Genomic DNA, 8,703 nt, shown 5'->3' with positions numbered 1-8,703 from the left:
GTGGGATTTATAAAGGCAAAAACATGCATACATTTTGATTTGAAGTGTATGCTTCAATAAGGGAAGTGAATTTCCTTAAGTAAATGCTTGTGCTCCGCAACCCCCCACTCCAAGTCTTCTTGTGGCCCCAAGAGCTGCTTTTTGTAGGCTGCTGGTGCCCTCACCATCTTGTGCAGAACTTGTTTATTTGTGTTGCAGTGGCACTTAGAGCTTCTAGAGGAGTGAGGTCCATTGTGTTATGTGCTGGGCACACAGCTGAATTGGAACGAGCACGGCTTTCTGTGTGAGTGCTCTAGAGAGAGAATAGATCATTAAGGTCACTTGTTTTCCTTACAGAGGCCAAGGCAGGATTGATTCCTACATTATATTCTATCTGTGTATGCATTTTTCCTTCCCAGTTTCATATAGCCAATGTGCCAAGATATTACTCACTGCCCTCAGGAGAGTCTTCTGTTACCCACACTTCTTATTCAGACAAAGTTAGGCTTGACTTTTTTAAGCCCCCATTTTTCAAATTTCATTCTATTGTTTCCAGACAGGGAATATTCATGCAGAGAAGCAGCTTGTTGCAGAGGGAAAGGGGAAGGAAACCTCAGCCCCTGCCAGAGCAAAGAAAGGATTGGAGGAGGCAGCCTGAGTCAACCATAAGAAGGGTCCCACCAGCTCTTTCTACCTCCACCCACTTCTAGACACTCCTGGCCATGTTTGAGGCAGCACCATTGAATCCATTCAGCACTACAGCATTGTATCTATTCAGAGAAATGCACTTCAACAGGGCAACCACCCTTAAAAACAGCCCCATTGTTTCTCCTAAAAGCCTCATTGAAATCTGCGTATATAACTAGCTGCTGTTTTGTGAGTTAGCTATACTTGTGCGTTACTGATTTGAAAGTGAATGCTCCTTGGAGGGTTATTTTACATGAAATACAGCTTCTCAACAAAATGCTCCTCCTTTCTCCAGTAATATCGTGGTGGAGATTCCTCCCTTTACAAAGATGATCAATATTGCTTTGTGTACCAGGATCTGATAGGAATTTGTGTTAAGGCCATCGGATCCGTGGTTTAACGAATCACATGGTCCTGTGTTTCTGTGTTTGCATGTTTACCAAGAAGCAGTTTTACCTGGCTTGCCCACCAGAGAGAGACACAATCACTCACAGGAGCACACATACACACACTTGCCTCTTGCACGCTGTCAATAAAACAGTAAAGGCAGTTGGACTAGAAAGAGTTGCCTCTCGGGGACAAGGAGAGGCATTCTACTTACTGCATTTTTTGCTCTCAAGGCATCTTGCAGTTTGAAGCCTTAACAACACAAGCACAGACTGAGAATGCTGGCGTAGCCAGCAACCAGACCCAGTGACACCTCTTTCTCCAGGTCATGGTGCGAAGTAGAGCAGGATGAAAAGGTGTGATAGATCGGTGAAGCAGAGTTCATCTGGGTTTCCCAAAGTTCTAATTTGTTCCACTTATCATACCTAGAAATTCCCCTCATTTTAAAAACACATTATCAGGTGTTGTAAATGGAACCCAGCAAATGCATCTGATGTCTAATATCAAAAGCAGTGTGCCAGCCTTCCCCCCTTTTGTGAGCCCCATATTGATGATCATCAACTTATCAGCTTGTTTGGACCTTTAGCAACATAAGTGCCTCTTTCAGGCTACAACTGTAGCCAGGGGGTTTACCCATCACCTGCCCACTGATGCACCCAGCAATCACAGAGTCATAGAATAATTTGGGTTGGAAGGGACCTTAAAGCTCACCCAGTTCCAATCCCTGCCACGAGCAGGGACACCTTCCACTAGAGCAGCTTGCTCCAAGCCCCTGTGTCCAACCTGGCCTTGAACACTGCCAGGGATGGGGCAGCCACAGCTTCTCTGGGCGCCCTGTGCCAGCACCTCAGCACCCTCACAGGGAAGAGCTTCTTCCTTATATCCACTCTGAATCTATCCTCTTTTAGTTTAAAACCATTGCCCCTTGTCATATCACTACACTAAAAAAGTCTGTCCACATCTGCCTTATAAGACCCCTTTAAGATCAGGTACATCTGCACCTCGCCTTTCATATGGCTCCTGGCTGTATGAGTTTTGTCTGCAGGGTTACCTGTGTGTGGCACCAAGGTGCATGCTAAGACTGGCTTGTTAGGAAAAGCACATTCAGCCCTCAGATCTCCACTTTCAAATGAGGGGTTAAATAAACCTGTGGCAAATTCGACTGCTTCACAGAATGTGGTAATGGAGTTGATGCCATGTGGATGGCAGAAAGTGTACATGATATTGGCCAGTTGTTTGATACTGCCACTCTAAACGCCCCAAGAATTAGACCAATTTCACACTAGAAGAGGTGCTTGTTTCTCACATTTTCTTTCACAGTTGGACTCCTGGTCACTTGTTGATCTTCTGTCCTCATAAAATCTTTCCAGTTCATTTAAAAGTTGGCTCTCTTGTGCATTTCTAAAATTCTTGTCCAAGCTCAAGGTTTGAAATGCTTTCTTACTTCTGAGACCGAAAGGGCAAAACTGAAAACTGAGTACCCTGACCCCAAAGGCCTTATGCTGCCAAATACAGTCAGCAAGAATTCGTGGTAAACGGGGCTACGAGGTCATGCTCCAGCATTAAGTACTACCTAAATGGCCATTTGTACTCAAAGGCTTCGAAATCTTCTGCTTTCCCTTCAGCTTTTTCCAAGGCACCTCTACAACACAGGCTAGAAGCTCTCCACTGCAATAATTCCAGACTTCTCTTTATAAGGCTGGTGAGTTATTCCCTTCCAGTTAAGGATATCTCCTCTTTCTACATCATTTTACAAAACAATATTGTTGACTCTTTTTAATATGCTTAAATATGTTTAATATGCTGGGTAACAGGAACAAATGGTGCTGCCTGTGCTTTTCCCTCTTTCCCTCTCTCAAAGCAGGCAGTGCGCAGATGTGCATGGAGCTGAATATTTATTACATGGCAACACAGACCAAATAGTATTATATTAACCAGTGATCATCTAGTGGCGTTCTGGTTTAGATGGTGTCCAATATTTCATCTGACCTTTAAATGGCTATAAAAATCTTTGCTCCAGAAGCAAAGTTACTTCTACATCTCTTAAAATTGCTCATATGTGACCTACAACACACCTCAGCTGAGTCCTATTGAGCCTGAAATAATCCTGAATATGAAGGAAAAGTCCTCCATACTTAATACACAGTCCTAGCTATGGAAAGAGCTGAAACTCCAGCCCTACACTGTTTCGTGGTGCAAAACTCACCAGATCTAAAAAGTTATTTTAGGAGTTCACCAGCAGATTAACTCTTACATTGATCAAGACCAAATATATTGCTTACTAGCATTGATGCAAGATGTATTAAGAGGCAAGTAATTCACTTCATTGGTATCCCAGACTAGGCTGCCAGGAGTTAACAGACTAACTCACACACAGTTGGGTAATCCCCACACTGCGCTGCCTACCACAACCTGCCAAATCATACCTCGCAAGTACCGAAGGCCCTCACCCTGTTAATCTGAAGCTGATAGATAAGAATCAAATTATATGTAAGAATGCCATTTTCTGTATTTGAATTGTGTTTTCTCTTTCGTCTGGTACTTGTGACCTCTTGATCCCTACACGTCAAGAACTTACAGTGAGACATCTCTGAGTCCTTTATGAAACTGAAAAAGCTGAAGGCTGTGTTTACTCTCTGCCCTTAAATCTTAAGCAATAAAGTTTAGAGTAACTGTGGTAAAAAAAGATCCTGCTTTCTGCCAAAGATTACTGCCCAAAAGCCATCCCAGGATCCTGATCTGGAAGAGCCATTATTTCCCGTGTTTCCATCTTCCACTTTGGGAAGCAATACAGTTAGGCAGGAATATTTCCTCAAGGATCCCTCTGTGCTGATGCAGCTTTTGAGAGAGATCACCTTACACATTGGTTCTTTTGTTGTTATGGAAATCTCTGCCATGGTTTGCTCAGTTGGGATTCTCACTGCTTTGGCCAGCACAGATGGACACTGGAAAATCTTCTTTGTCACTGCAAGTTTTTGCGTGTTACCTGCATATCCACACCAATTAGCTATGAAGCACAGGCTGTTCCAAGGATTCTTCTGAACAGAGGCATGCATCTGTATAAATATAGCCAGATATCAAACATCTTGGAAGTTCTCAAACAGGTGAACTCTGTAAATCTTTCTTTCATTAATACAGACCCACAGGAGTTAGCAGGGGTATCTCATACTGGTGTTGTATCCACATGCATCTAGAAATGGGTGTATATCTGCTCTGTAGGCTTTGAAACCAAATGAACAGGTAGAAAGTGATCATTTGTCTTGGGCTTAATATAAACTAGCATTACAGTTCATTAAAGGGCTTGAACTTGTGGCTATAGAGTTTGCAGCATTGACTATATGCTCAAGGATTGAAAAGCTGTTTATTATTGTTATTCATATTAAAGTAATGCTTACTGACTGGCCTAATTATGAAAATGCATAGCAGGAGAGAGGTTCTGCCTGCAAATCTTAGACTATAAACTAAATAAGAGTGGGAGCAATATGGAAATGGAAAGCAAATGGAGGAAGTGCTAGAATTGAAACTCTCTGATCACAAACCAAGGTCTGCTTGTTTTAGCCCCACTGAATCTGTTATAATATGATACTTTCTATCAGGAGTTTGCCAGACACCCAACTGTAGATCTGGAGAGAGCAGAGAATGCTCATAAATAAGGATCCCAATTGCATGTGGGATATAGAACTCTCTTTTAAGTGATGTCAAGGAGATGAGCTTGTGCCTGTTGGCTGTGATAGGGCAAAACTGTGTTTCATGTGCATTTGGATTACCTGGAGGTTAGGAAACATGGTAATGTGGTTGGAGTAGTAGGGCTGAATTAAGCTGGCTAACCTGTCTAATGAGGATGTGCAGTGTGGTAACAGAAGGTGTTGCAGCACGTCTTTCAGACGAAATAATTTTGTCTTTGCTCAATTCTCTTCCCTTTTCAGAGACCCATGACATGATATCTCATTCCTGATCTTTGATTTCCTTTTGATCAAGAGCTACTTTACCTTACAGATGCATTTTGAGATGTCTTCAAATAGCTTCCATCTCCTTTTTATGTTGATGTAGACCTCAGCAAGGTGCACACACACTCCTGCGACTGCCCTGGCCAGTAAGGTGATGATGATGGGTTCCAGCGTTGGAGCCGGAGGTTGCGGGACAAGCCCCCACGGAAGCCCCCGCCGAGGGGACACGCTGCGCGGCCGCTGTCCGCGGTGCTGAGCGGGCTCGGCCCCGCCGCCGCCTGCTGCCCTCGGAGGAGTCCGCAGCTCTTCCACGGCTGCAGGGCAGGACCTGCCTTGGTCCAGCTTAGCCCTGCAATGCCCCAGAGCAGCCGGGTTTCCCCGTGAGAAAACGAGGGGTTTGTGCTGGTGATGCTCCCCTTGTGCCTGCGTCTGGCCACGGATGCGTTGTCATCTCTCATCTGTGGCTAAAGAAAAGGCTCTGCCTTCATGTGCTGTGGAGAAACACAAGGTAAGGTCCCACAGCAGCCTATCTGGCATGACTGGGCTTGCATTGTGAACAGACTTCTCTCCAGACATGAGCAGTTATATATAAAAATATCTAGGAATCTTACTGCTATTGCTACTGATTTTTTATCCTGGTTTTTTTTTTTTTTTTTGTAGCATCACTGGTACTCAGAGCACTCTTGCAGAAAAAATGATAGCCTTTATCTGAAATTGTTATGCCCTGAAGCTTCATTGGCTGAGCTGGTGCTCTAGAGGGTTGAATTTAGTCTTTCCACTTCAATTCATGTGTCTGACTGTCCAAAGATAACATACAGGAATTTAGCTGGAACATTAGAAAACTTGTCTTAGCTGTAGGTAACAAAAAGGAGATAAAACTCAGACCTTAGGTTTCATACTAATTATATCCAAATTGATGTGAGGTTTAGCTCCTGGAGGAGTTTTGAGGCAGTAACACCATCCCATCACAAAACAGTACTCACTTTCCTCCAGAGCCCACAGAATGTAAATACATATTCAAAACTCCTGTTCACAGGAAGAGATTTCTAGAGATGTATTCTGGATATCTGGATTTGGGCATTTTCCAACAGAATGAAAATATTTCTTCTTTAACTTGTTTTTCTGAAACAGATTTATAGTAAACACTATATTCACTGAGTTGCATCTTTTCCCCATTAATCCAGTCTTCTCAAATAACTTTCACATATTTGTTCTCAGCACTGAAAATACTCTTAGAAATTCAAGATGTGTTGCACAAAAGTTTCTACCACCTTATTAGATGGCCTTTTCTTCTTCTATGTATCCATCTTAGACCTTGCTTTTGTGAAAGTCCATGCAGACAGTACCAGGCAGTTCTTTGAAGGAGCTTTGCTACTAAGTCAGGGTACCACAGTCCTGGATAGAAACTTCAAGAGCTCGAATTGTAAATGAAATACAGACTAATACATCAACTGGAAATACAGCTTCTCCAACTGGTGCTTTCCCTTTGCAAAAGATACATTCCATGCTTAAAAATTTGAATCAATTCCTCTGGATTTCTCCCCACTTTGCTTTTCTAATGAAAAAGAAAAGTTATCTCAACACAAATGGCCTAAGCTAAGACTGCAGGCCGTAAGTATTGGCATCATCTATGGGGATCATCTTCTTACAAAACCCTGTTTAAATTGTACATGACAAGGGATCTGATTTCATCAAGTAAAAGCAATAAGAGAATTGGCAAGTGGGATAGAGGCAAACACACCAGGTTTCTTAGGATCTTAGGTTTAATAAAGGGGAACTGATTCATGCACCTCCAATGTTTTCCCTATGACCATATTAGAACTATGCCAATGGAAGAAAGTATTAAATGCACATGCAAACACTTTTAGGTGGGAGTAAATATCGGTTCCGTTAGTAAATAACAAGAATGACAGTAAGAATATCTAAAAAGACACGATGAACTAAGAAATAATAAGCATAATCCCTTTCATCAAAAATGTTTCACTCCATGGGGCCAGTAATCCAAGACTGTTTCCATAAGGCTCTGTTGTTTTAACAGCTGTGGCCGTGGTATAAAGTTTCCCATTTGGAGCCTGAGGACAATTAAAGTCCTCCTTAACACCTGATGAAATGGGCTCTTATTTACTAATTCATCTTGGTAATCAGCTGATCTTGAGGATGTCCACAGTGCTGTGTCCATAGAAGTACAGAGATTATCTTGGAGCATGCACTCAGGATGTCTTGGATTGCCTATTTATCCCTTCATCACTCTTTATGGCAACAGGCACTTTATTCTCCTGCCTACTTCTGTTTTCCATTTAGGATTTGGTTTATGAAACTGTTTAGAGGCCTCAAAGAGATTATGACCACCTAGTGGTAGGCACACTTTAAAGGTTTAAATTAAAGAGACCAGGCAGGAAAATAGGAAAGATCAGGGCTAATGGGAGGGAATGACTGCAAGCAGTGAATTGCAGTTGACCATGGTGGCTATTAAATTTATGATCACAATTTTGCCTCATCTTAATTGAAGCAAGAGTATATATTGATACCCCCATCTACATAGGCTTTGCTGAGTGTCAGTGTTCCCATTTCAGAGGAAGAACAGCAGGAAACTCACTGACCAATGACTAACAGTGCTCTTAAGAAAGACAGAAATCCTGGTGAACACAAGAACTGGTTTCCAGTTCCTAATTTCAGTCTAGGGGATAAGCTGTGAGGACACCATTCCACACTTCTTACACATACCATGTTGTCCTTCACTGGCTTCTCTCTCTGACAGCAGTTCTGTAGCCAGGGTGAGGACTTCTTTCATTTGACCTTTCAATAGTTATCTTCACCTTTTTCTTAGGTGTGGTATCAGTAACCTTGGTCTCTCTCTGTGCTCTGCCTGCTTTCTTCCCAAGGCCCAGTCTGAATCCCTGAAGCTGCAGCTCCTGCCTTGCCAACACAATGCTTGCGAACATGAGTTTCTTTCATCCTTCCACCACCCCACCCCCCCACCACCACCATGTTTTCTGTGCACTAAAATAAGACATTATTTTGGAACTGGGAAATCGATTTAAAAGACAAGAACTCCATGAGCTCTCTTTTGCAAAATTTTCTCCAGGTTGATCCCTGTGAAAGAGAATCATAGAATGGTTTGGGCTGGAAGGGACCTTGAAGCTCAACCAGTTCCAACCCCCTCCTGTGGGCAGGGACACCTTCCACTAGAGCAGGTTGCTCCAAGTCCCATCCAACCTGGCCTTGAACACTTCACTGAATATGTAAGGGATACCCACCTTTACAACAATCCAAGTTCATGTTAGCATTCCTTTTCTTTTGGAGACAGAACTGACAACAGCCTTGTGTATTGGACTGTTTGTTTTTCCTCTGGTTCCTTGGCTGGCTGTTTCACCTGAAAGAAAACACCTTTCATTCTCCCAGGCTGTGGCAGCTCAGCAGATGAGGCCTGTGTTCCAGTCTTCTTTCATTGGCCATTAACACCACGTGTCACGTAAAGGTTTGTATTCCGGGTGAATCCTTACTAGTGTGATGTTTTCATCATTGCTCACAGCAGGGGGATCAAGCGGAAGAATGAGCTGCAGATAACTGAGGAGAAAAAGGCTCTGGGAGTTTATTACTTTGGGGTTTTTTTCATAGCAAGAACAAGAAAGAAAAGGCAACACCTCTTGGCAAATAGTTACCGTAAGTGCAGTTTGCAAGAACTGTGTATGAAAAGAAGTTG

This window comes from Pezoporus wallicus, unplaced genomic scaffold, assembly GCF_028554395.1.
Source record: "Pezoporus wallicus isolate ANWC-B61680 ecotype Strahan unplaced genomic scaffold, APGP_CSIRO_Pwel_v1 contig_8188, whole genome shotgun sequence".
Taxonomy (NCBI): domain Eukaryota; kingdom Metazoa; phylum Chordata; class Aves; order Psittaciformes; family Psittacidae; genus Pezoporus; species Pezoporus wallicus.
The sequence above is the reverse complement of the archived record's forward strand: the minus strand, read 5'-3'. Positions refer to the sequence as shown.